Source organism: Mirounga angustirostris, unplaced genomic scaffold (genome assembly GCF_029215605.1).
Source record: "Mirounga angustirostris isolate CCGP_5_RB_7025 unplaced genomic scaffold, mMirAng1.0.hap1 SCAF_3, whole genome shotgun sequence".
Taxonomy (NCBI): Eukaryota; Metazoa; Chordata; class Mammalia; order Carnivora; family Phocidae; genus Mirounga; species Mirounga angustirostris.
Window position 1 is genome coordinate 146,322,644 of NW_026991711.1, and position 21,353 is coordinate 146,343,996.

General features: G+C 36.8%; 1 pseudogene; it reads left to right on the plus strand.

Annotated features, from left to right (window-relative positions):
- The first annotated feature begins 20,281 nt into the window (after positions 1-20,281).
- On the plus strand, positions 20,282-20,408 carry LOC123839942 (U4 spliceosomal RNA; annotated as a pseudogene).
- The last annotated feature ends 945 nt before the right edge of the window (positions 20,409-21,353 follow it).

Consider the following 21,353-nt stretch of genomic DNA (forward strand, 5'->3'; position numbering starts at 1 on the left):
TAACATGGCAGCTAATGTTGAAGCCTATACTCACCTAGACGTCTTGTTGGCTAGTATGTACTCTTGAAAAGGATGGCACATATGAATTAAAGAGCTGTCTCTCTAAATTCTCTTTTGGGCCCAAGTTACCTTTTGGATTATCACATTCTCCCCCTGCCCCACAACCCCCCTTGTTTTGCATAAGAGATATGTCTGCAGACTATGAAGTTATGGAGAATAAAAGGAAGGGTCAACAGTTTTCTAGTTAGTCTGGTTTTAAGGTAGTGTTGGTATCCTGGCCAGTGGAAGCAGAGTTCTGGATTAAGGAGCACTGAAGTGGCATGGGAGTTAGACTGTAGGCTTGGACGCCAAATTAACAATCTATAAGAATTACTCATTATAGACACTTACATGAAATTCCCCTTGGTTATTTCCACTAATGCTTGGAAGAGGGAGACTCCACAAAGAATTGGGCTTCCTATTTGAGTGTGGGGGCTCAGAGCATTAGACTGAGGTCTCTGATAACTAAATCTTTAGAATTATAAAAATAAATTTTCTACTAGAAATATTACTTATTTCATAGATTCAGGAAGAACTGTCAGTATGACTTCATTTATATCTAACACTTGGTGAAATCTGGAGGGTCTTGGTTAAATTGCCCAAAAATAAATCAATTACAAGTCAAATCCTGGGAAATGTCTCAATTTCTACCAAAATACTGGAAATGTCTTTGTTTCTCAATCACATAGGATTATCTGATATGGAAAATTTAATATAAAAATGAAAATAAATATCCTGGTTTAAAAAATCTTTAATTCAGTGAGAAAAGAAAAGGATATTTAATCAATGGCATGGAAAAGCAGGCCAGAAGAAATTAAAATAAAATGAAACTCCATTTCACAATGTCTACAAAAATAAATCCAGGTGAAATAAAGGTGGAATATAAGAATTTTTAAAAACTTGTACAATACATTTCTAGAGCCCTGCAAGTATAAAGGGGGAAAAAAAGTCTGAATCAACACTAACAATTTAGATGCTGTAAAAGTAAAGACAATTAGATAAAACTATGATTTTTATAAAAACAAAAATTTGACAAATTATACTCTAAGGAAAGTTAAAGGATAGGAGAGATCCAGAAAAGAGTTGTTTGTAATGCCAGAAGAAGGGTTATTATTTAATATATAGAACGCTCTTACAAATTGACAATAAAGACAACCCATATAAGTGGAAAGTGTATGAATAAACAATGCAAACAGCAGCATGTCCAAATAGCCAAAGGAAATATGGAGAGTCTCAAATTCTCTAAAATATAGGTTAAAGTCACAATGAGATATTTATGTCCATCAAACTGCACAAAATTTCAAATATTATAGAGGTTATATGGGAAATAGGCATCCTCTTATATTGCTGTTGGAAATATGAAGTGTTTTCATATTTTTGGAAGACAGGCAACATATATTAAAATTTAAAAATGCATGTCATTAGGGGTGCGTGGGGTAGCTAAGTCAGTTAAGTGTCTGACTCTTGTTTTTGGCTCAGGTCATGATCTCAGGGTTGTGAGATCAAGCCCCATGTCAGGCTCCATGGCCTCCAGCAGCGTAGAGTCTGCTTGGGATTCTCTCTCCTTCTGTTCCTCTTACTGTTTACATACTCTCTCTCTAAAGTAAATAAAGTAAATAAAATAAATAAAAAATCTTTAAAAAGAGTGCATGTCATTCAAACCATTTCCACAGCTGGAAATCTACACATAAAAATAAACACACCACATTTCAAGGACATATGCAAAAGGATATTATTCCAGCATTGAATTGGAAACAAAGTGCTATCCAGAAGGGAAAGGCTCAATGTATCTTCAATAGCCATACAAGAGAATATTGAAAAGAATACATTTGAATTGTACCAATCATTCCATGATTCATAGTCTACATAGGATTATGACTATGGAGAAAAATACAGAAGAATTAGATCTTGGAGTGAGCAAGATGTGGGGTGTTGGCTCTTGGGGTTAAAACTGATAAAAACTGAACACATGCGGTAATTTCTCTTATACAAAATATTAATATTCATGTAAATGCATGTGCATATATACCCATACAAACATGTATGACAGAATGGTCACCAACATGTGTAAGTAACCAGCATCGCTCAGATTGGTGGGAGACCTAGTGACTTTTGATTTCGTTTTTATGTTTGTATGTACTATTTGAATTATTTACAATTAGGCCTGTATTATTTGTATAAACCCTATTTTCACTGTGTGAATAAAGGAAGGAATGATCTGTTTAGTTTTGTGAGCAGTATTTATCATACTTTAATTGGTCATAGAAAATCGACATATAATACTCATAGAAATGGCTATTTTTTACTTATACTGCATTTTTCAGTGATGGTGATTTGATTTTTATACTGCAGGGGTCTTCATGCACACTTAAGGAAGAAATGACAGTTTAAAGAGAAACTGAGAAAAGTACTTATTTTAAGTAGATATTGCATTATTTCTAAAAGTAATTGGAACTTTAGCTTTCTTAAAGATACTGTGAAAATCAGAAATTTTGGACTTTGTGTTCTTTTCCTGACATTAGTCATAGAAATACAGATTACAAGTTTATTTAATAGAAAACTTACAAAATCCAAAACACTAGGTTTGCCACCACTTTTGTTAGTAAAGATAAAAACCTAAGATTGGAAGACATTTGTGTTCTGGTGATCACAGAAGTATGATGTTCAGAGTTGGTATCACATAGGCTTTTTAAGACTAAACCAGGTGAGGGTGCCTGGGTGGCTCAGTTGGTTAAGCAACTGCCTTTGGCTCAGGTTGTGATCCTGGAGTCCCCGGGATCGAGTCCCACATCGGGCTCCCTGCTCAGCGGGGGGTCTGCTTCTCCCTCTGACCCTCTTCCCTCTCGTGCTCTCTGTCTCTCATTCTCTCTCTCTTAAATAAATAAATAAAATGTTTAAAAAAAAAAAAAGACTAAACCAGGTGTATTAATTAGTCTGGGTTCCCCAGAGAAACAAAATCAGTGGGACGTTACATTTATACATATGGATTCATTTTTTTTTTTAAAGATTTTATTTATTTATTTGACAGAGAGAGACACAGCGAGAGAGGGAACACAAGCAGGGTGAGTGGGAGAGGGAGAAGCAGGCTTCCCGCTGAGCAGGGAGCCTGATGCGGGGCTCGATCCCAGGATTCTGGGATCATGACCTGAGCTAAAGGCAGATGCTCAACAACTGAGCCACTCAGGTGCCCCTATGGATTCATTTTAAGGCTCACACAGTTATGGAAGCTAAATCCCAAGAACTGCAGTCAGCAGGCTGGAGACTCAGCAGGGCTAATGCTGTAAGTTCCAGTCTGAGTTCAAGGGTAGGAGGAGACTGAAGTCCCAGCTTGGAAATGGGCAGAGCTAGCACAGTCTTCCTTAATCAGCCATTTTTGTTGTATTCAGGCCTCCAACAGATCAGATAAGGGCCATCCATATTGGGGAGGCAATCAGCTTTCATCAGTCTACTAATCCAAATGTTAATTTCCCAGAAAAAACACCCTCACAGACACAACACAAAATAATTTTTAACCAATATCTAGGTACCTTGTGGTCCAGTCAAGATGAAGAATAAAATTAGCCATCATACCAGGCTTACTCTGGGCTTTGGCTTTAGACTGCTTCCGTTTAAATCTTGATCCCACTGATTTACTGTGTGATGTACATAAGTTACTTATCTCTTTATTTTTCAGTTTACTCATCTGTAAAATGTGGGAATGAAACAGATAGTTCATGTAGTTCTTAGAACATTGCTTGGCTTTTGCTAGGCCCTTAATATATGCTAGCTGTTATGGTTATTACTATTACAATGATTGTTACCACTGTCATTTATAAGATGCTTACTCTGTGTTTATTGCCAGGTAAGCAGAAGAAACAAGGCTTGGAAATGTTGTGGTTTAATCGCTAATTTATAAACTCTATTTTTCCCCCAAGTTTTTATTTAAATTTTAGTTTGCTGTGTAATATTAATTTCAGGTGTAGAATTTAGCGATTGAATACTTCCATACAATGCCAGGTGCTCATCCCAAGTGCCTCCTTAATCCCCATCACCTATTTAAGCCATTCCCTCACTCACGTCCCCTCTGGTAACCATTAGTTCTCTATAGTTAAGAGTCTGTATTTTGGTTTTCCTCTCTTTTATCCCCCCCTATGTTCTAAACTGCATTTTAAATAACCTATGTTTCTCTACCTACACGATGAAATATATTTTATCAAATTGAAATTGCTTACTTACATTGTGAAATGAGCCCATTATTTTTGTGTTGCTTAACCCTACCATCATAAATAGTATAAAAAATCTTGCTGGTTAGAAAAACTCAGATTGACTGGGTTTAGTTTTCTTCCTGCAGAATGGAAAAGTACAATTAAAAAGAGCACACATCCAAATTATTCAAATCCTAATTATGATAGGAAGGGAGTACAAGACAGCAGATGGAGTCAGAAGAAATTCAATTATTTGGCTGAATTATTGTCACTATAATAAAATACTCAAGTACTGTTGATTTAATATCATGATGTTCCATGTTGAGGGTATAAACATGTCCATGATTTCAATTACAACTTTAAAATAGGTAGCAATAATGAAGGGAGGCTCTGAAGTCAGATCACATGGGTTCAAATTTTGGTGTCTCTCAACAGCCAGCTAGTAATATTAGGTAAATTATTAACTTCTCTAATCCTTCCTTTCTAATTTGTAAAGTGAGAATAATACTTTCCTCATATGTTGTAAGATTTAAGTACAATAATCCATGTTAAGTACTTTGGACAGTGACTATAACATGATAAAACACTCAAATGTCTTCTTTTATTTCTATTATAATGATGTTACTGTTGTTATTCTTCTAATCTCATATTCTTTCAGATTTGGGTATGTAACTGCCTCCTGAATATATCAACTTTAATGCCCTGTAGGTTTTACAAATTTAATGTGTCTAAAAGTAAACATATTCTTTCCTAATCTTTTCCTCATTTTTCCCCCTTACCTCAACAGATGACCTACTCCTGGTTTGTTGACAAGCCAGAAACCCAGACATCATCCTGTATCCCCTTTTACAATCACCAGCTAGTTCCCAAACAAGTACACTCTTCTCCTCTTACAGTCTTTTTAAATCTTTTGCCAATCCTCTCCCAAAGCCATCACCTTGATCTCGTCTGAAGGTCTAACGTCCAGGCCTGGCTCTAGTCTGAACCTCTCTGAACCCCCTTCACAGCCCCTCCAAAGTATTGTCACACTAAATCTGAAATGGCTAGACACAGAGTTCAGGATTAGATTCAAACTCAGAATAGACACCTAGTCTTTTATTTGGTATCTCTTCTCCTGACCCTGCCTGTAGTGCAGCCAGAGGGGAGGCCTGGAAGATCTTTGAATGTGTGGTGTTAGGTTTCATTCTTCCCTGCCTAACTACCATCTACTTTCCTTTAAAGCTCACTTCAAGCCTTGATCTCTCTGGGAAGCCTTTTCAAATCTCCTATATGATTTTCAGTTTCTCCTATCTGCCTATTCGTAGTGTCTTGTGAAAACTTTTATCAGAGAACTTGTGGTGCAGATTGTGATAGCCAGTTAGAGGACAGGGACTGTGACTTTTATGATCTTGTGTCTGAAACATGGTTAGTGCTAAAAAATCTTCTTGCCTCGCATGAAGAGAAAGCAACTGTGACCTTGGATTTTTTATCTGGAAGGGTAGAGAATCAATATCCTGTGTCCCATTCCCAACTTCCTACCTTATTACAGAGTCTACTCTACCTTACTTATTGATAGGGAAGAATTGACACTTTGACCTTATTTTGACCCTGAACACTAAAAAATTTGCAAACTCATGAAGCTTCAAGAGAAACCTTAAACCTTAAAGAGAAGCTTAAGGGAGAAAATTTCAAAGCATTTTTGTGTTCATAAGTGTGGGTATACTGGGGAGATGGCTCTTGTATATAAGATCCATTTATACCTTTTTGTTTATGGATTATAACTGCTATAAAAGGAATATAGATTGCTCTATTAACATAACTCCAAAATAATACAGTATTTTTATAAAATGACCTCTTTAGACTAGATTTCAGTAATGTGAGAAAAAGAGGTGGGGTTTCTTTTGGAAATTTTACTCTACTCTAGATGTTATAAATTTATATAAACCAAAGGATAAATCCAAACCTGGTTTGGCACCCAAGTTTCCTGTCTGTCCTCATTATTGATTTGGGAATGTATATAATCAGACTTCTATAACTGTGGGCGCCTACATTTTTTTATATTACTTACCTTTACAAAGATAGTTTACCTCCCAAAGAGCTGATTTCTTGGCTTGAAGAATAAAGATCTTCTTAACCTAAACAGTTGTCACCTTTTTCACCAAATGATAATATATTTTTGCACAGGAATCCTAGGATAGGATCCCAGGGCAAGGGAAGTCATGATGATTGAAGCATAACACAACCCAAGTGCTATTTTCTCCATTCTTCTTTGGGTTAGACATCTCTCTGGTTATTTATCAGGGTCCTTTGGAAGTTAATAGTCTTTCTCTGAAGGTGATTTTCTTTACCCCCCTTTCTCATGTCATTAAGCTTGAAATCTGCCCTGGGATTAGATTAAAACTAGGTTTCCCTTCAAGCATGGAGAACAAAGTATGTTGGTAAATTCTGCCTTCCATTATTCCATGAAAGTAGAATAATATCCACATCATTTGTTGAGTTTCTATAAATTTAGGTCTTATTTGTTAGATACAGAATATATCCATGGTAATCTTTGTGGAAAAGCTACTGGAAGATGCTTTTTATCATTTCAGTGTGTAGTCAAAGTTTGACAACAAAACTGCATTCAGGATTTAAAAGATGCTCTTTCTAAACAGAATAGGAGTGTATGGAATTATTTGGCAGGAAAACCAAAAGAGAACTAAAGAAAGCTGCTGCTGATAATAATAATAATAATAATAATAATAATAATAATAAAAACCCTTAGTTGAAGCTTGAAAACTGAACTACAAATTGAAGGTAAAATTCTGCCGTAAAAGAGAATGGGGAGTGGGGAGGAAAGCCAAATATCTACAGAGTGATTATTTGAGGTGGTTCTAAAGGACAAAACGCAAGGACATCAAACACTTGGAGCTCTTACTTCACAAAGAAGAAATAAAGTAATTGCTTTGTTACTGTTAACTATTTGGCTCAAATATTTTATGGAGATCATCAGTTATTAAAATATTTAATATTAAAATATTAAAATATAAGATACTTTGATTTATTATTTAAAAAGTTCTTTTTTTCTCCTGAACAAATATTTTAAAATTATTTTCATTTGTTTTGATTTTGGCCTTCTATGAAAATTCAGTCAACAATTTAGTAACGTAGTGGTAACTTTTCTTTACCTTGCCGAAACAGATGCTTATTCTTTATTTGTTCCTACTTAAGGTTTTGTGCCTTAAAGAATAAGGCTTATGTTCACTTTTGGTATCCACTTCAGGTGGAGGTCACTATATTGCTAGCCTCACCACACTCTTCTCCCCCTGTGATTCACCCTATCCTGGGAAGGGAGAATGACTTACCTGATTGGTAAAGTAAAGAAGAATAAACTGGGCATGCATAGCCCAGCTCTCCTATTCTTTGCCTCAGGAGCAAGGTCCTTAGAGGATGCAGATTTTCTCCTCCAGCAATGGTACCTGCTGGCATGACTGATGGCCAGCAAGGCAGTTGATGGCAGTGGGGGTGTAAATCTTCCCATATCTTGGGATAACAGGCCTAAAGTCACATTCTCCATCAGTAATAAAGAAGATAAGGAGTGCCGATTGAGGCCAAGTTTTTGTTTTTGTTTCTCCCCTCCTCAATTTGTTCAGAACCTCTATGGAATGCTCTTTGTTGGGTCTTCTAGTGGATGCTAACATTTCGTGTGTGGACCAGGAGTATAGAGAAAAAAAACCCCAAAAAACCCGAAGAGTGGCATTTCTTGAGCCAAATATGCAGATGACAACTCTTGGCTTGAGGTTTGAGGCTTTTTGGGCTTCAGCGTGGGGACAGGGCATTTTTACATTGGTGGTTTGTAGAAGCTTCTGTTAGGTCCTTGGATAGAAATTGTTCATTGACTTTTATCTGCTGTAGCCTGCACAAAGCTTTAATCCAGCGGCAATGACAGCTTGTCCTGTGTGGGGTTAACTGCACCTTCTGGTGGCATGGTCCGTCTGTGGTGGGTGGGCTGTTTTTATATTGTTAGGCAGGCAATGTAAAGGCAGTGAGGGAGCCAATGAATGACCTCCTCATGGAAAAAAGGAGAGGCTGTGAAAGTAACAGGGAGAGGCACAGAGGCCTAAGAAAGAAGATAGTGAGGTAAGGAGGCAGAGGACAACCTCAGGGTGGGCCCTACTAAGACTGATTGCACTGTAGCGGCTTTTCCAGAGCAGAAGTTTGGTTATAGGAAAAGGTGATTTTTATAGGCTTTTGAGGCATTGGTGAACTGGAAAATATTTTTGTTTTTAAACAGCAAAAAATTGAGTTGGTAGTCTGATACAAAATATTGAAAAGATTATTGGTTAAAATTGTTATTGTCAGGCCTGTATGCAACATTTGGCTCCACTATCCTAAATTCCATTCGGCATTCAGAGCCTAGAATGTGTCTATATAGCAGCTGGGGCTAAACTTGGATTCATGTGGTTTGTACATAAGTGTTGTTCCCCCACCATATGGTCTCAAGTTGGCATTAGATTAATAATATATGTGGAGAAAATCTTCCCTAGGAGGCAAAAATAATTCTTATACCTAGGCCATTGTGTAGCAAGAAGTGGCTAAAATAGCTGTTGTGGCTCAGAACTGAAGGTCAGTTCAGGAGAGAGTATGGTAACTGTGTAGAGCTTACAGTCATGTCTTACTCAATGGCAGGAAACACAGGACTCAAAGGAGAAGGGGACACGAAGAGGTTAGGCAGGAACTGTAAATGCATGATGCCCAAATCAAGTGCGTCCAGGGAAATTTAACCCAATTGAGTTTAGTAGTCTTAGATTATGGGATTTAAATCAAAGAATTTTTTTCTGAATTTCTGTCATTCTCGGCAACATTAAGAATTCTGGAAATTTACCTTGCCTTCTCTTGATCTTGAGAAAGCACAGGCTGTCATAAGAATGATATCTATGGATGCAGATTCTCTCTCTCTCTTTTCTTTTTAAGATTTTATTTGAGATAACGAGAGTACACACCCGTGCATGAGAGAGCACAAATGGGGGAGAAGAGCAGAGGGAGAGGGAGAAGCAGGCTCTCTACTGAGCGGGGAGCCCTATGCGGGACTTGATCCCAGGACCCTGGGATCATGACATGAGCTAAAGGCAGACGCTTAACGACTGAGCCACTCAAGTGCTATGCCCAGATTCTCTTTATGCAGTTGGGGAAATTCCTTTTTTCCAAGTTTACAGAGATTTCTTTTTTTAAAAAATCATGAATGAATGTTGAATTTTGTCAAAGACTTTTTTTATTTTATTTTATTTATTTGAGACAGAGAGAATGAGAGAGACAGAGAGCAGGAGAGGGAGGAGGGTCAGAGGGAGAAGCAGACTCCCCGCCGAGCAGGGAGCCCGATGCGGAACTCGATCCAGGGACTCCAGGATCATGACCTGAGCCGAAGGCAGTTGCCTAACCAACTGAGCCACCCAGGTGCCCCTTGTCAAAGACTTTTTCTGCGCTGTTCATATAGTTTTTCTTCTTTAGTCTGTTCATGTAGTGAATTATACTGATGGACCAACCTTGCATTCCTGGGATTAACTGCACTTGGTGTATGCATTATCCTTTTAATATGCTATTTTGATAGGGATTTTTTGTGTGTTCTTGTTCATGGGCAATATTCATGAGAAATCATTTTTTTTATAATGTCTGTTTTTGACATTGAAATAAAATGGTTTTGGAAGTAGTCACTCTCCAATTTTCTGGAAGAGTTTTTTTAGAATTAGTATTATTTCTTCATTAAAAGTTTCACAGACTCCATAAACTAAGCCATCTTGCTCTGGAGTATTCTTTGAAGGAAAGTTTCTTAACTACAAATTCTATTTCCTTAATAAATATAGGGCTGGCTCTTTAACTTAACTATTTCTTTATGGGTAAGTTTGAGTAGTTTTTGCCTTTTATTGATTTTTGTCATTTTATAAAGTTTGTCAAATGTATTGGCATAAAATTGTGAAAATATTCTCATTCTTTTAATATTTGTAGAGTCCCTAGTGATGTCATGTCTTCTTCATTCCTGATATTGGTATTGTGCTTTTTTTTTTTTTTTAATCCCTGATCATTATGGTGAGAGGTCTGTCAATTACATTGATCTTACCAAAGAACTAGCTTTTGGGCCCCTTGATTGTCTCTGTTGTTTTTCTTTTCTCATTTCAATGTATTCCTAGTCTTTATTTCCTTCCTTCTGCATGGTAAATTCAATTTGCTATTTTCTAGTTTATTAAGGTAGAAACAGATTATTGATGTGAAACTTCTGTTTTTCCAATACCATCATTTAAAAGTTTAAATTTTCTGAGTACTTCTTTACTGCATTCTGCAAACATTGATATGTTTCATTTTAATTCAGGTCAAAACTTTCTAATTTATCTTATAATTTACTATTAGATCCATGGGTTGTTTCAAATCGAATTGCTCAATTTTCAAATATTGGGGTGTTTCCCAGTCATCTTTCTGTTACAATTTCTAGCTTAATTCTATTATGGTCAGAGAACATATTTTGTATAATCTAAATTCTTTTAAAAATTTCAAAAACTTTTTATGACATAGAACATAGTCTATCATGGTGAAAGTACACTTAAAAAATGTGTTCTGTTGGCTCAGGTGTTCTATAAATTTCAATTAGATCAAGTTGGTTGACTATGTTGTATAGGTCTTCTATAATCTTAGTGATTTTCTATCAATAAATAGAAAATTTATGTATGGTTTGTTTGCTTGTGTAATAGCTGAAAGCAGTGAAGTATCCCAATGTAATTCTAAATTTGTTCATTTCTCCATTCAGCTTTATCCATTTTTGTTGAATGCATTTGGAAGCTCTGTTGTTAGATGCATACACATTTAGGATGGTTATGTCTCTTGGATAATTGATCCTGTCACTGTTATGGAATATTCCTCTTTGTCCTTTATCGTATTGCTTATTCAGAATTCTAGGTTTTCTGATATTAATATAACTACTCCAGCTTGTGGTTTGTGTTTTCATGTTTCCCATCTTTTTACTTGCATGTTTTTCATTCTTTTACTTTTAATCTATATATTTATGTTTAAGGTAGATTTATTTTCCTCTTGTTTTTCATTTTCAGTAGTTTGAAAATGATACATCTAAGGGCACCAGGGTGGCTCAGTCAGTTAACCATCTGCCTTTGGCTCAAGTCATGATCCCAGGGTCCTGGGATCGAGCCCTGCGTCGGGCTCCTTGCTCAGTGAGGACTCTGCTTCTCCCTCTCCCTCTACCCGCCTCCCACTTGGGCTCTCTCTTGCTCTCAAATAAATACATTTTTAAAAAAGAAAATGGTATATCTAGATGTGTTCTACTCTTTGTTTTCTGAACTTCTTAGATCTGTGGCTTGGTTTCTGTCATTAATTTTGGGAAATTCTTGACCATCATTTATTCAAATTTTTCTTTTGTTTCACTCTCCTTCTAAGATTACAATTACATGTATGTTGAGTCATGTGATTTTGTCCCACAGCTTTTGGATGCTCAGTCTGTTGGTTCTTTCCTTCTGATCTTACATGTGTTTGATCCTTCCCACTTGTAGAATTCAAGTAGTGCCTGAGGTAAATGCTTTTTATTCCTGGAAATGGCCATTTTTCTTTCTGCTTGCCTTTGTTGTGGAGGTTGAGTCAGTGTAGTGAGAAACTGACCTAGGTTTGGCTTTAATTGCTGCTATTGATATCCTTAGGTCACCTCAATCTTAAATCCTTCTAGTGTTAACTTTTGTTTAGGATAGGACTGTTTGCCTGTGGATATATTATGTGTCTGCTTCATACTTGGTTTTAGGTTGTCCTTTTGTGCTGTGCTTGAGAGAGGTTTTCTAAATCTTTTCCTCAATGTAAGCAGTAGCTTATTATTTGACCCTTGTTAGTATAGTGTTGGGGGCAAGATAAATTTTCCATTGTTTGGATTAATTCTTAATCTTAGGTAGGCAATATCTTCCTGGATCTTGAAGGAGGATCCTTCTAGTGATCCTGATCCTTGCTTAAGACAGTTCTAAAAAAAAAAATCTGTTTATTTCTACCAACTGTGATTAGTCTTTATTAAGTTTCTTCCCTGCTTACACCCACCCCAAGTTGTTTAAGACTTTTGATTGTAGGGTAGCTATTGGGAAGATCGAAGTGGAGTTTTATGCCTCTCCCACAGTGCCTGCTGTACATTTACCTCAGGCTTGTATACCATTTGCTGCATAGTTTCTCTTAGGACTGTGATCAGTCTTTTTGTGAGTACCTAGAAAGTCCAGGAAGAAGATCCTGCAAGTGGATGTGCATTCTCCTTGTGCCTCTGGCCATAAAGAGATCTATATAGTCTTATTACCTGCCACTAAACATTTAGCAATTCATTAAAAGCTTTAATTGAATTCTTATTGGTGTCTGGAGACATATGCCTAAGTAAAGTATTACTCCCAGCCCACTTCTCCATGGAGGCACCTATCTTAGATTTATAGTTTGGCTATTTACCTAACCAATAGTTTCTGAGTTGTCAGCTCTCTGATGGGTTCAAGAAAACTGTGAATCTTCAGATTGTCTGGCAGGTTTGCTGTGGTTGCTATCATTATAAGTATGGAAACAATGCACTTTTCAGCATTCTACATTCTGAGTAGAATCCAGAAGTCCTAGCTTTGTTTCATGCTGTGAGATGCTGAAATATATTAACAAAGGAGATTGTTTATTCATTAACTCATCCATCCATTAACCTATCTATCTATTCACATATTTCAGAGTGCCTATTGTATATTAGCCAGAGTGCCTGTTGTATATTAGCCAGAGTGCCTATTGTATATTAGCCTGTGGAGGACACAAGGGTCAAACAGATAGCCTCTCAGACATTTTGAAACCAGCTACTCATTATTTTTAGAGCGACTTCAGGTTGGCTCTGACCAGAAAGAGCAATGATTGTTTTAAGAAATTTGGGTAATTGCTAGACCTTTTTAAGAGTAATTTTCATGTATCTTATAGTATCATTGTTTGAGATCTACTTTACAAACTGTTGTATAAAAAATGCCTTTTGATTGCAAATTATAACTAGATGTAAAGTTTATCCTTTATACTGGTAACATAATTTTAAAAGATTATCATTAGATTGAAAACACACATAAAAAACCTCATAGACTTCATTGATCTTTAATAATATGCCTGCATCACCAGTTTGAAAAATAGCAGACTAGGTTAATTTCAAGAACTTCTTTCTGGCTTTGTAATTCTCTAACGGTATAGTGAAAGAATGGATGGGCAGGCAGTGAAGAATGAGTGTGTTTTTTTATTTTACTTTATTTATTTATTTTTGAGAGAGAACGAGTGAGCACAAGCTGGGGGAGGGGCAGAGGGAGAAGCAGGCTTCCCACTGAGCAGGGAGCCTGATGCGGGGCTTGATCCCAGGACGCTGGGATCATGATCTGAGCTGAAGGCAGATGCTTAACCGACTGAGCCACCCAGGTGCCCCAGAATGAGTGTGTTTTAAAGATCAAAGCTCTTTCTAATATAAATTTTTTTTCTTTAGTCATAAAGTGGCATTTAAAAAAATTTTTTTTAAGATTTAATTATTTGAGAGAGAGAATGAGTGGGAGGGAATGGTAGAGGGAGAGGGAGAAGCAGGCTCTTCGCCTGGGATCTCAGGGCTCGATCCCAGGACCCTAAGATCATGACCCTCTCTGAGCTGAAGGCAGGAGCTTACTGACTGAATCACCCAGGTGCCACTTTTTAGTCTGACTAGGTGAACCATGTTTGAGAATTTATTAAGACTCGACTATCAAATGTTAGCAACAGGTCTAGAAACAAACGCTGGCAAGTAAGAAAACAATAGTGCTATCAAGTCTTTATTAACTCTGTTAGCAAAATAGTAGTGTCATCATTGATACTGGGAGAACTGGAGTTCAGGTGAATACTATCCATAGCCTTATAAAAGCACACTCACACAGTAGCGATCTTAGGAACACTGTAAGTAGCACACTTGAATGACAGTGTTATCTGAGAATATTGTTAATCAAGCTTTTGAATGACCATTGTCTCCGTGATATTATAAATGGTAGAGTTGAATGACAGAGCCATTAAGGTTACTCTTAACAGAAATAGATGAGCGTGAATCAGTTTGGAAGTCAGGTTTGTTTACATGAATTATTGAGCAGAAGTCTTTAGAGAATTGCTTCAAGTCTTTTTAAATTCACTTAAAAAGTAAATGGACATTTTAACCACTGCGAAAGATCACATAACCTATAACCATTTATCCTTGTCTCATAATGTTCTCTGAGACACTTCAACATGTTGTAAAAGCATTGTATAAAATCTACATCCTTTGCAACCAGGCTGTAAAGATTCTCTTACTAGCGCTGTTCATGTTATTGTAGGGCTAGATAGAGAAGGTGTGTATGTCCTTAGGGAATAATATGAAAAAATATGAACTTTATTGAAAAGTTTTGTTCAAATAGAGACTTCTAGTAAGAAGGGAGGTGCTTTTTATTGGTCTCTTTAAAGGATCCATTGTTATGAAATCCAACTTTCTGTTACATATAGCTTTTAAGTAATAAGGAGTACCAGTGAAGGGTTAGGACAAGACTTAAAGGGCCCCTTAGAGACAGAAACACATAGGAAAAAGGAAAGTGAGGGTGTGGAGTAGAACTGGGGATTCCCAAAATATAGATAACAATAGATTTTAGGAATGCGGTGGAACATTTGTCAGAATTAAAGGAACATTAACTATGGTAGAATAATATACAGAATCTATCAAAGAGTATATGTATATATGTGAGATGATTAAAAGTTGCATTGATTCAGGGGGCGCCTGGGTGGCTCAGTTGGTTAAGTGACTGCCTTCGGCTCAGGTCATGATCCTGGAGTCCCGGGATCGAGTCCCGCATCGGGCTCCCTGCTCAGCGGGGGGTCTGCTTCCCCCTCTGCCCTCTTCCTTCTCGTGCTCTCTGTCTCTCATTCTCTCTCTCAAATAAATAAATAAATAAAATCTTTAAAAAAAAAGTTGCATTGATTCAGGAAAAATATGCTATTTGATAATAAATACTATAAAACAACAAAACTAGATATTTCATTGTTCAAACACAATAGTATTTAAATTCATTTGTGTGATTTTTTTACCCAAGTATTCCTTTACAATATTTAGAATGAAGGAGGCATTTAGAGTGAAGGGGAAAAAGAGGGACAATGCTTTTGTGTTATTACAGTGAGGAATGGGGATGCTACATGCTTTGTGGATCAAGAATGCTAAATGTCTTCCATGTGTAGGACAGTGCATATAACAAAAAACGTCTTGCTTCAGATCAAAAACACTGGGACCAGAATAACTATTATACCCATTTTTTTTTAAAGATTTTATTTATTTATTTGAGAGAGAAAATGAGAGAGAGAGAGCATGAGAGGGGGGAGGGTCAGAGGGAGAAGCAGACCCCCCGGTGAGCAGGGAGCCCGATGCGGGACTCGATCCCGGGACTCCAGGATCATGACCTGAGCCGAAGGCAGTCACTTAACCAACTGAGCCACCCAGGCGCCCACTATTATACCCATTTAAAATAATGGTAAACTGTATGTTCAACAGTAGACACATGCTTTTTCTTCAATTCTTTTTGCTTGCTTCTTAGGCACATGGTCATCTACAGAAAAGGATGCCAGTCTATTTGCAATTTGACAAAATTGGAAGGAAAGCAGTTTTTCTGTTTATAGTGAGTTTGAATCTAAAGATAGTACAATTCATCATACTCTAAAACACTTTCCATTCTATATTGCATAATTGGATAAGTACACATTGTTGAATTCTTGGAAATAACATGAGCAGATATAAATTTCTAGGATAAAGAATTTAAAGATAAACTTTTTCAGAACCACTATAATTTGGTCCCTATGTATATGTGTTCAATGGAACAAATTTTAAGCCTGTCCTGTTGGGGATAAGAAAAATAACTGGAGTAAAGTAGCTCTATTTTCAACTTTTTGAGGAACCTCCATACTGTTTTCCAGAGTGGCTGCACCAGCTTGCAGCTGCAAATTGTGCAAGACTGTTGAATCACAGACCTGTACCTCTGAAACAAATAATACATTATATTAAAAAAAAAAAAAAGACAGCAGGAAGGGAAGAATGAAGGGAGGGAAATCAGAGGGGGAGATGAACCATGAGAGACTATGGACTCTGAGAAAACAAACTGAGGGTTCTAGAGGGGAGGGGGGTGGGAGGATGGGTAAGCCTGGTGATGGGTATTAAAGAGGGCACATTCTGCATGGAGCACTGGGTGTTATACGCAAATAATGAATCATGGAACACTACATCAGAAACTAATGATGTAATGTATGATGATTAACATAACATAATAAAAAAATTGGGAAAAAAATAACTGGAAATTAGTAACTGAAACTTGAACTAAACAGCTATCAGGGATGTACAGGATTTGTCCTAGGCTTTGATAAAGAATAGAGTATGAAGAAAATTAAACTGTTGTCTTAGAACCACACTCATGTCGCATCCCAGAGCTGGATGGATCTGGATGCATATTATAGTGATGGAAAAAGAACCTGCAGAGGGTGGAATTCTTACCTCTTATAAAATCAGAAAGACTTGAGCATTTAGGCAGAGCATGAATGCCTATTAATTACACCCGTTACTTATAGCAATGTGGTATGATTGTATAAGCTGATGGTTACTGAATTTTGGGGCAAAGGAGCATATGATAAGTTTCCAGTGAGAAATTATGCTAATGAAATTGTGTGCTTAATTTATTGTTCACTTAAAATAATTAACAAGATCCTTATATGGTCAGCAGTTTCTTTATTCAGTTTGTTTAGTGAATGTAGAAATGCAGGATGTAGGATTTTTCCATTCCTTAGTATCTCTAACCTGTCTTAGGAGCTTACATTCATTAGCTTAATTTTAATACTATAAAGTTTTGTAGAACCTAAATTGAGTATTTTAATATTTCACTTTTCATTTTTCATTAATCATATTTATGGTACATATTTTAATAAACATTTAACTTTTCAGTAATCATTCATCTGTATAATATATATCACTTTCCATCTATGACATGCTATTTTAGGTGCTGATTCAAAAATTGTGTGAAATATTTATACTAGTAATAATAATTACCATTTATTTGGAACTTATATGCAGGTGCTTTATACACTTTATTTCAAATTCTCATAATAACATTGCAGGATAGTCTTATTCCGAGTTTAGAGGCAAATCTGTAGTTTATAAGCAAAATGTATATAAGAACTGGGTGTCAGTGACCCAAAGCTTTGTTATACTCTACTCTTTGCACTGTACCATTAGTTACAGCACAAAAGCTGTTGGATTTGAACAGAAAAGCAAGACCATTATGCGTGACCTAGAAAAAGGAATTTATTATAGGGGTTGTTTGTTACATAATAATGGGAGCTGGTCATACACTCAGTGTAAGGCTGTCACTTCTGTATCTGGTGTTGGACCTGAAATCAGCAGTTAGGCATTTGGGAATGGAAGATGGGTGTGTAGTATGGTTGAACAAGAATTAACTGGAACTTATGAGGGTAAGCTGGATGGTACTGTGGTAAACTGGTACCTGCATCTATCTCTTACCTTCCAAGCCTCCAATTTCTGTGAGACCAGTGATCTGTAGAACACTTGGTTCTGAAGTTGCAAATGCATGTGGGCTAGGATTGGGTGAAGCTGAAATAGGAGCTCTCAAGGGGGTTGGAGGAGCTACTGGTCCACCTGCAACTCCAAGCCAGCGAAGTGAGCGATTGGGTCAATGATGACTCACGTGAACTGCCCCAAAGCAAGACTGCACTGGATCACTCAGTGAAAACATGGCTGTTCTATTTCACCTTCTGCCTTTCAGGCCTCCTGAAAAATTTTCCTTTGGCCATTCCTGACCCAGAACCACCTAAGGACGGGAAATCTGAGAAACAAAACTTCCAGCTTAGGTAAGTTGACACAGTACAAATCCACCACATTTAGTTGTAGATGTCGCTGATTTTCTAGCAAGGAGATTAATGTGAAGATGAGTTAAAAAGATGATATCTTGAATTTTCACACATTTCTCTCTCCTTACCAAATATACTCATAGTTATGTCACAGTCTACAAGGCGAACAGGTGTATACAGTAATATTTGTCCAAACAGGAAAAAAAGGTGCAGTTTTATTTACTACTTATATTATTATTTATTCTACATAAAGGAAGCCAAAATGATGAAAGCCATTGACTACAGTTGTGAAAAGCATTGAAAATTCTATCTGAAACACTTTAGAACTCAAACTAGAAGTATCTATAATTCTAATGAGTTCTGCATGAATGGAGAAAATGATAATGAATATCATTAGAGAAGAGAGATTGAGCAGTTGTTTTTGTTCTACTCAGTGGTCGCAGTCTCCAAATATAAGCAGGAAGTTTCTGAAAGAGTCAGAGTGCCCTAATGAAAACATTTTAGAAGTGACACTTTAGTACAAAGAAATGAATGTAGTCAGTTCTAAAGAAAGAGATCTAATTTGTCTACAGGCACATTACTTTGTGGTATAGATAATGGAGTGAAGAGTAAGAGTATAAATACAAAATTTCCATATGCCAAATGTTCATATGGAATGGAAAAAGTCAGCTAAGAGTATGCATAGCATTTGTATGGATCACAATCCAGACATGGTAACAACTGCCGTGTGTTTCTTGCATGCTTATGACTGTACCATATTACAAGGATATCATTTTACAAGGATGTCCTCAGGAGTTTTAGGGCATTATAGCTACTCTAAAAGGGAAGCTTTCATTGATTAAAAAAAATTATTTTGAAAGTCATCCTTAATTAATAAACTTTAGAAAACACCAATATGCTAAAACAAAACTGAGTAATTCAAATGATAGGAGTCAAAAGAGACTTTATTAGTTATCTATTTTGGGTAACCAATTACCTTAAAAGTTAGCTTGAAACAACACATAAATTATCTCAGTGTTTCTGTGGGTCAGGAATCTGTGCATGGCTTAGCTGTGTTCTCCGCTTTGTTGTTTCTCACAAGATTGCTGTTAAGGTGTCCATCCAGGACTTTGTTCTTAACTGAAGGCTTAGGAACAGAAGTTCCTAACTGAATGTTAGGCTGTAAGATGGAGGCCTCCCTCATTTCCTGGATATACGGTTCTTCCCCACGTAGCAGAGTGCTTCATCAAAGTGTGCAAATTAAGTAATCAATAGAAGTTGCCAACAAAATGGAAGTCACGAACTTTTGTAACCTAAGTTACATCCCCTCAACAATGGTGTATTCTAGTTAAAGGAATTGATTTCATTATACATTATACATTTAATACATTACATTATACATTTAATATCAGAAGGCAGGGATCATGGGACCATCTTGGAGGCTCCCTACAGCCACCAATTCTGGATAAGCATCCAGCCAGAGACAGAACCACTGGGAAATGTAGTTTAGCCTAGACACATTGACACATCACAAAGCCGTAACAGGCTCAGTTTTGTTACAAAAAGTTCTGATCTCAGTGGCTTAACACAATAAAGGCTCATTTTTTGCTCTCTTGTCAAATAATGCAGTCACTGGAACAGGGGGCTGTGGTCACAGGATCTATACCAGTGGCTCCAGCAATGGACGTTCGCAACTACTCAAAGATAATAACTTCGGTCTTTTGGAAGAGATCTTTGCTCTATTCTCATTTTCTCCCCAGCCCCCAAATTCCTCCTTCCTTTTCAACACGCACAAACATGTACTCATGGACACCTGAGTGGCTCAGTCAGTTAAGCATCTGACTTTGGCTCAGGTCTTGATCTCAGGGTCCTGGGATTGAGCCCCATGTTGGGCTCTATGCTCAGCAGGGAGTCTGCTTGTCCCTCTCTCTCTGCCTCTCCCCCTGCTTGTGCTCTCTCTGTGTCTCTCTCTCAAATAAATAAAATCTTTTTAAAAACTGTACACAGGGACATCTGGGTGGCTCAGTCATTGAGCGTCTGCCTTCGGCTCAGGTCGTGGTCCCAGGGTCCTGGGATCGAGCCCCACATCGGGCTCCCTGCTCAGTGAGAAGCCCATTTCTCCCTCTCCCACTCCCCCTGCTTGTGTTCCCTCTCTTGCTGTCTCTCTCTCTCTGTCAAAAAATAAATAAAAATCTTTAAAAAAAATGTACACACACAGCTTTGCGCAGTGGCAGTATCATAGCCAGTGAGGTTCATCCGAGGTGTGATTATTGCTAAAAAAATGTACACAAATACAAATATTTTTATATCAGTATTCTGATTTTTTAACCTGTTTTATTTAACAGCATTATTAAAATGTTACTGAAATTTATATATGTATATACACACCCACATACACACACATACACACATCTGTAGAATAATCTTAAATATTTAAATATTTGATTCTATGGATTTCAATATAGTTTGCAATTATACTTCTGTCATTGCACATTTAGCAGTTTCCAGTTTTCAAGTGACTCTGAAACTTTATTTCTTCAGTTTAATTGCTGTAAGAGAAATTACAGAGTCTAGGATTTGAATATTTTTAGACTTTCAGTAAGAATTAGCAAAAAAATTGTATCAATGTACATTCATATCAGAAATACATGTATATATCTGTTTATGCCAATGTTAGGAATTAAGTTATTACAAATACTTGCTAACTTGTATTGAAAAGTATTTATCTTCATTTTTTTTAACTTAGTGATTTTTTTGTGTGTGTGTGTGAGGAAGCCAGTTGTATTTGTTTTTACTTGTCAATTCATATCCTTTACCAGGTATCTATTGGAAAAAATCATGTTAACAATTTCTAAGACAGTCTCCTATATTAACAATAATACTTTAAAAAAATAATACTTTACATGCATATATTTTAAACATTTTAATTTTTTTTAAAGATTTATTTAGAGAGCGCGAGAGTGGGGAGAGGGACAGAGGGAATCATCAAGCAGACTCCCTGCTGAGCACAGAGCCTGATGAGGGGCTTGATCTCACAACCCATGAGATCATGACCTGAGCTGAAAGCAAGAGTCAGATGTTTAACTGACTGAGACACCCAGGTGCCCCATACATGCATATATTTTTAAAGTAATTAATAATATCTTGATTATAAGAACTTCTAGTTGATCCCATAAAGGTGCTAAATAAGATTACTTGTTTTGAAACTTGTGGATCCTCCTGGAGGAACATTATTTTGTGTCATGTGTTAATGGTTCTAGTGATGCCCAATAATTATACCCACCAAAT